Below are 8,444 nucleotides of genomic sequence, written 5' to 3' on the forward strand. Positions count from 1 at the left end.
CATAGGAGCACCTCAATACATAACGCAACTGCTCACAGCTCTAAAAGAGGAAATCAACAGTAACACAATAATAGTGGGGGACTTTAACACCTCACTTACACCAATTGACAGATCATCCAAACAGAAAATTAATAAGGAAACACAAGCTTTAAACGACACAATAGACCAGTTAGATTTAATTGATATTTATAGGACATTCCATCCAAAAACAGCAGATTACACTTTCTTCTCAAGTGCACATGGAACATTCTCCAGGATAGATCACATCTTGGGTCACAAATCAAGCCTCAGTAAATTTAAGAAAATTGAAATCATATCAAGCATCTTTTCTGACCACAACGTTACGAGATTAGAAATCAATTACAAGGAAAAAAATGTAAAAAACACAAACGCATGGAGGTTAAACAATATGTTACTAAATAACCAAGAGATCACTGAAGAAATCAAAGAGGAAATCAAAAAATACCTAGAGCTAAATGACAATGAAAACACGAAGATCCAAAACCTATGGGATGCAGCAAAAGCAGTTCTAAGAGGGAAGTTTATAGCAATAGAAGCCTACCTCAAGAAACAAGAAAAATCTCAAATAAACAATCTAACCTTACACCTAAAGGAACTAGAGAAAGAAGAACAAACAAAACCCAAAGTTAGCAGAAGGAAAGAAATCATAAAGATCAGAGCGGAAATAAATGAAATAGAAACAAAGAAAACAATAGCAAAGATCAATAAAACTAAAAGCTGGTTCTTTGAGAAGATAAACAAAATTGATAAGCCATTAGCCAGACGCATCAAGAAAAAGAGGGAGAGGACTCAAGTCAATAAAATTAGAAATGAAAAAGGAGAAGTTACAACAGACACCGCAGAAATACAAAGCATCCTAAGAGACTACTACAAGCAACTCTATGCCAATAAAATGGACAACCTGGAAGAAAGGGACAAATTCTTAGAAAGGTATAACCTTCCAAGACTGAACCAGGAAGAAATAGAAAATATGAACAGACCAATCACAAGTAATGAAATTGAAACTGTGATTAAAAAATCTTCCAACAAACAAAAGTCCAGGAATTTTTTTTTCTTCCTGTAGGTGTTTATTGTACTTCAAGTAACAAAGCTATGAAGTTCCATGTTTTAATGCACAGTGATATAATACTTTGCAATATAAAATACAATTTACAGAAATTTCTATCAGGTAAACCTAAAGAAACACACTTGATTTTTACATTTGTTGTATTTAAATTAGAAAAATTTTGTTTTACACGTTAAAAAAACCTTCACATCACATTAGATGTTGGAACTCGTTGCCACTTTAATGTAACCTACTGACAGGGTCTATAACACCAATCACCCCAAATTGCTAAGTTCTCCATGTTCTGATAACTTAACTGTTTGTGCTAGAAGGTGAAAAGTCTGTAGTGATGTACAATGGAACAGACTCCAAAGAACAAATGAAATTCTCTAATTTTATATTTGCAAAAGTAAGTTTATGAAAATATTTAAAAATTATCAAAGTGTATTTGTACAGTCAAATAAATTTGCAAGTTTTTTCTCTCTTTTGCACTTCAGAAGTACTTGGAAAATACATGACAAGAAGCAGTATACTGTGTCTCAGTGAAAAGCTTTCTAGTTTTTAGTTCTTAAGCTAATATCACTATTTTCATCTCAGGCTTTATACAAATATTGTTCCATTTCAATGACAAACGTTAAGATTTGTCACCTGACAAGTATCACAGTGTGGGGCTAGTGCACTTTTCCTGGGACATAGAAAGAACTGCTCAGATGGTAAAGTTCAACAAACAAAATGTTCCTGATTATTCAAATCAAAGAAAGCTACTCCCTCCACCTACCCCGCCTTTTAAAGTACACTTAATTGGTTTATTTTCTCACTTTCTTTAGGCTGGTAAAATTTAAACCTTTTAAAATAAATTGTTACTTAAAATTCAACAATTTCTATTCAGATGTTGCTTTTAATCACGTTTTGGAGGAAAAAAACATGTAATGTGATACATAAACACTGAGCAAAACCACGAAATGTGTTTTGTTTCCTGGTTGAAATTTGTAATTCAAATTTCTTTATGACAAGGGAAAGATGCATCTGTAAGTTTGGTGTTTCTCAACATTCCAGAGATGAGGTGACACAGCCATGCACAGAAACACGCAGCCGCCCGCCCTGAACCCTGTGAAATCAGCTTCTGGAAACAGACACACAGGTGAGATATCAGGAAAGGTATGGCCCTGAGGTCCACTAAACTCCCTTAAAATTTACAATAGCCGGGCTTCCCTGGTGGCGCAGTGGTTGAGAATCTGCCTGCTAATGCAGGGCACACGGGTTCGAGCCCTGGTCTGGGAAGATCCCACATGCCGCAGAGCAGCTGGGCCCGTGAGCCACAATTACTGAGCCTGTGCATCTGGAGCCTGTGCTCCGCAACAAGAGAGGCCACGATAGTGAGAGGCCCGCGCACCGCGATGAAGAGTGGACCCCGCTTGCCACAACTAGAGAAAGCCCTCGCACAGAAATGAAGACCCAACACAGCCATAAATAAATAAATAAATAATTTAAAAAAAAAATTTACAATAGCCAAGTTATTAGAAAAGATAATTTTATAATCTGAAAAAGCAATATGCTTTTGTAGGTACTTTCCCATTTTAGTACAGTTAAGGGAAAATGTTAGAGTTCTTACTTTTTTGTTTTTATTTAAAAAGCATCAGAATTGTAAAGGTGTGAAATTTTGTAAGAAACCATTATACACAAAATTACAGTAATTTCTCAAGTCCAGAAGGTTCTGTTATGTGCGTGAGCTCCCAGCTCTTTCCAAGACGACCTGCTCAGCACGTGAGCATGGCTTCACAGGCAGCTTCACAGGTGAATTGTATCAAACATTTAGAGAAGAGCTAACACCCATCTTTCTCAAACTCTTCCAAAAATTTGCAGAGGAAGGAACACTCCCAAACTCATTCTATGAGGCCACCATCACCCTGATACCAAAACCAGACAAAGATACTACAAAAAAAAGAAAATGACAAATGTCACTGATGAATATAGATGCAAAAATCCTCAACAAAATACCAGCAAACAGAATCCAACAACACATTAAAAGGATCATACACCATGATCAAGTGGGATTTATCCCAGGGATGCAAGGATTCTTCAATATGTGCAAATCAATCAATGTGATACACCATATTAACAAATTGAAGAATAAAAACCATATGATCATCTCAATAGATGCAGAATAAGCTTTTGACAAAATTCAACACCCATTTATGATAAAAACTTTTCAGAAAGTGGGCATAGAGGGAACCTACCTCAACATAATAAAGGCCATATATGACAAACCCACAGCAAACATCATTCTCAATGGTGAAAAACTGAAAGCATTTCCTCTAAGATCAGGAACAAGACAAAGATGTCCACTCTAGCCACTATTATTCAGCATAGTTTTGGAAGTCCTAACCATGGCAGTCAGAGAAGAAAAAGAAATAAAAGGAATACAAATTGGAAAAGAAGAAGTAAAACTGTCACTGTTTGCCAATGACATGATACTATACATAGAGAATCCTAAAGATGCCACCAGAAAACTACTAGAGCTAATCAATGAATTTGGTAAAGTTGCAGGATACAAAATTAATGCACAGAAATCTCTTGTATTCCTATACACTAATGATGAAAAATCTGAAAGAGAAATTAAGGAAACACTCCCATTTACCACTGCAACAAAAAGAATAAAATACCTAGGAATAAACCTACCTAGGGAGACAAAAGACGTGTATGCAGAAAACTATAAGACGCTGATGAAAGAAGTTAAAGATGATACAAACAGATGGGGAGATATACCATGTTCTTGGATTGGAAGAATCAATATTGTGAAAATGACTATACTACCCAAAGCAATCTACAGATTCAATGCAATCCCTATCAAATTACCAATGGCATTTTTTACAGAACTACAACAAAAAATCTTAAAATTTGTATGGAGCCACAAAAGACCCCGAATAGCCAAAGCAGTCTTGAGGGAAAAAAACGGAGCTGGAGGAATCAGACTCCCTGACTTCAGACTATACTACAAAGCTACAGTAATCAAGACAGTATGGTACTGGCACAAAAACAGAAATATAGATCAGTGGAAGAGGATAGAAAGCCCAGAGATAAACCCACGCACCTATGGTCAACTAGTCTATGACAAAGGAGGCAAGCCTATACAATGGAGAAAAGACAGTCTCTTCAATAAGTGGTGCTGGGAAAACTGGACAGCTACATGTAAAAGTATGAAATTAGAACACTCCCTAACACCATACACAAAAATAAACTCAAAATGGATTAGAGATCTAGATATAAGACTGGACACTATAAAACTCTTAGAGGAAAACATGGGAAGAACACTCTTTGACATAAATCACAGCAAGATCTTTTTTGATCCACCTCCTAGAGTAATGGAAATAAAAACAAAAATAAACAAATGGGACCTAATGAAACTTCAAAGCTTTTGCAAAGCAAAGGAAACTACAAACAAGATGAAAAGACAACCCTCAGAATGGGAGAAAATATTTGCAAACAAATTAACGGACAGAGGATTAATCTCCAAAATATATAAACAGCTCATGCAGCTCAATATTAAAAAAACAAACAACTCAATCCAAAAATGGGCAGAAGACCTAAATAGACATTTCTCCAAAGAAGACATCCAGATGGCCAAGAAGCACACGAAAAGCTGCTCAACATCACTAATTATTAGAGAAATGCAAATCAAAACTACAATGAGGTATCACCTCACACCAGTTAGAATGGGTATCATCAGAAAATCTACAAACAACAAATGCTGGAGAGGGTGTGGAGAAAAGGGTACCCTCTTGCACTGTTGGTGGGTATGTAAATTGATATAGCCACTATGGAGAACAGTATGGAGGTTCCTTAAAAAACTAAAAATAGAATTACCATATGACCCAGCTAACCCATTACTGGGCATATACCCAGAGAAAACCATAATTCCAAAAGACACATGCACCCCAATGTTCATTGCAGCACTATTTACAATAGCCAGGTCATGGAATCAACCTAAATGCCCATCGACAGAGGAATGGATAAAGAAGATGTGGTACATATATACAACGGAATATTACTCAGCCATAAAAAGGAACGAAATTGGGTCATTTGTAGAGACGTGGATGGATCTAGAGACTGTCACACAGAGTGAAGTAAGTCAGAAAGTGAAAAACAAATATCATATATTAATGCATATATGTGGAACCTAGAAAAATGGTACAGATGAACCGGTTTGCAGGGCAGAAATTGAGACACAGATGTAGAGAACAAACGTATGGACACCAAGGGGGCAAAGCGGCAGGGGGTGGCGGGTGGTGGTGTGATGAATTGGGAGATTGGGATTGACATGTATACACTGATGTGTATAAAATTGATGACTAATAAGAACCTGCTGTATAAAAAAATAAATTAAATAAAATGCAAAAAAAAAAGAGTATCCCAAGTATTTTAGGTTTTTGATCCCATTTTAAATTGTATTTTTTTATTTTAATTTTAAAATTGTTGCTAGTATATAGAAATACTTGATTTTTATATATTGACCTTTGTCCTGCAACAATGCTAAATTCATTTATTAGCTCTAGTAGTCTATCGGCAGAGTATTTAGGATTTTCTGTATACATGATCATGTTGTTTGTGGTAAAGACAGTCTTATATCTTCCTTTTAACCCGTATGTCCTGTATGTTTTTCTTGTCTCTCATACAATGTTGAATATAAATGGTGAGAACAGATATCTTTGTCTTGTCTTTGATCCTAGGGGGAAATTATTTTGTATTTCACCATTAAATATGATGTTAACTGTAGAGTGTTCATAGATACCTTTCATCAGATTGAGGTAGTTTCCTTTTATTCTGGTCTGCCAAGAGTTTGAGGGTTTTGTTGCTGTTTGATCATGTTTTGTTTTATCATAAATGGGTGCTGAATTTTATCAAGTACTTTTCCTGTGTATGTTGATATCAACATGTTTTTTCTCCTTTATTCTGTTAATATGGTGACCTATACTGATTGACTTTTTTAAGACCTCTAAATACTGAAATATATATTTCCTTAAAACAAGAACGTTCTCTTATGTAACTATAGTACAGTTACCAAAATTAGGAAATTAATATTGATACAATGATATCTAATTTACAGACCTTATTACAATTCTCCATTGTTCCACTAATGTCCTTTTGGAGGTCCAGGATTCAAGGTATGATTGCATTTTGTGTGAACTGTCATATTTCTTCTCTCTCCTTTAGCTTCTAACAGTTCTGTAGTCTTTCTTTTTCTTTGTCTTTGACACTTTTGAAGAATATTGGTAAGTTATTTTTTAAATTGTTCCTCAGTTTGGGTTTGCCTGATGTTTCCTCATGATTTGATCAGGTAATGCATTTTGGACAGGACACTAAAGAATGGATATCATGCCATCCCAGTCAGCACATCAGGAGGAACATGATGATAATTTGTCCTATTACTGGTGATGTTAACTAATGACTGCCAGGTTCCTCCACGGTAAAGTGGCTACCTTTTCCTTTATCATTAATTTGTATCTTGTAGAGGAGACTTTGTGAATAATCTGTTTCTCACTGTACTTTTGGCCACTAATTTTATCATCCATTGGTGATTCTTGCCTGAAACAAATACTACTGTGATGGTTGACAAATAGTAATTTTCTAACATTTATTACAGGGTCTGGGATCCACCATAAAAAAGAGCTTTCTTTTGTTCTCCATTTATTTATTCATTCATTTATTTGTATATATGTATATATCCATATACAGCAATATATATATAAATGTATATAATATATTTCAGTATATATGTATCAGTAGGTACAATATATCAGTACCAATTCATATGTTCTTATTTTATTTTATTTTATGGATTTTAGCCCATTACTCTTATTGTTTATTTATTTTGCTCAAATTGATCAAGACGAAAGGAGAAGAAGCCTTTTCAAGATGGCAGTTCTATCCATCTGACATCATTTTTTCAGAACTTCCTTACTTTTTGGCACAAGATATTTAGATCAGGCAGAATTCTAAGATGGTCCCTGAGATTTCTGCCCACTGCTGTACAAGCTTGGTATAATTCTCTCCCCTTGGAAGGGGGCAGGATAGTGATTCCCATGATTGTGTTACATTATATAAAACTCTGTTACATTATAAAAACATTACATAAAACTCTCTGCAGGAGTAACACTTCTGGTTAGAAAACCTAAAGAAATATCTGTGGATATAATCCTGGCTTTGGAATCTAAAAGCAGCTGGCCTACTAGCACCCAGGGAGGCCTGCCCATCAGTAATGGGCTTGGAGCAAAAGTTAAGAACAGTTTAAGACGACAGCCATTTTACCTCATACCCAAGCATGCAAAGGAAGGAAGTGGTTTCCAAGAAGAAACATGGCATCTGTCCTTCTCTCACATTGAAAAGGAAATTTTGAAAAATCACAGACAATCTAAAACATGCTGTGAAATTGATGGAGTGAAATGTTGCAGGAAAGAGTGTTTAAAACTAATGAAATATCTTTTAGAACAACTGAAAGAAAAGTTTAGAAACCGAAAGGAATTGGATAAGTTCTGTTCTTATCATGTGAAAACTGCCTTCTTTCACGTCTGTACCCAGGACCCAGATGACAGTCAGTAGCACTCCAAGGATTTGGAGCTCTGCTTTGATAACTGTGTGACATACTTTCTTCAGTGCCTCAAGACAGAACAACTTGAGCATTATTTCATTCCTGAAGTCGATCTCTTCTCTCGAGACCATATTGACAAGCTAAGTAACGAATTTCTGTCAAAGCAAATTGAATATGAAAGAAACAATGGATTTCCAGTTTTTGGTGAATTTTGAAATTATATTTTTAAAAAGAATCAAGAATTAGAGTGACTTTATAATCATTGAAATGCATCACAGCAATGATTGACTAAAATGAATGTAAATGATTATTCAGCTCTCCGTTTCTCTTCATAAACTCTAATCAATATAAAAGGATGGATTATCCTAGGAAACAGATTATTCAAGGAATAAGAAGCAAAGGAGTATTTAAAATATAAAAGCTTTACCAGAGTGGCATGAAAAGAAGGACAAAATACATATCACCTCAATTAAATTCATCAAGCACTGACTGAACACCACTTCTCACCTAGCACAGATGTGTGGAAGGAGGCAAGGTCATTGCCTCCATGAACTGGTAGGTTTTGTTTAACATACGAATATGTTTGGAAGCCATGTCCTGTCCTATGTGTTAGGATAGGTAAGAAGGAAATGAAAAAACAGGTTCTGTGTGTCCCGGGAAATTCTTAATCTTTCATAGGAAAATATAGGATACTTTTCTACACATGGCTAAATATAAAACATAACTTACTTTCTTTTATTTTAAGTAATACTTTTATATGTATTTCTGAAAAGGCAATACACACATGGTACA

General features: G+C 35.3%; 1 pseudogene; it reads left to right on the forward strand.

Annotated features, from left to right (window-relative positions):
- The first annotated feature begins 2,140 nt into the window (after positions 1-2,140).
- LOC133091517 (cyclic GMP-AMP synthase-like) lies at positions 2,141-7,867 on the forward strand (annotated as a pseudogene).
- Positions 7,868-8,444: the final 577 nt, after the last annotated feature.

Source organism: Eubalaena glacialis, chromosome 1, assembly GCF_028564815.1.
Source record: "Eubalaena glacialis isolate mEubGla1 chromosome 1, mEubGla1.1.hap2.+ XY, whole genome shotgun sequence".
Lineage (NCBI taxonomy): Eukaryota > Metazoa > Chordata > Mammalia > Artiodactyla > Balaenidae > Eubalaena > Eubalaena glacialis.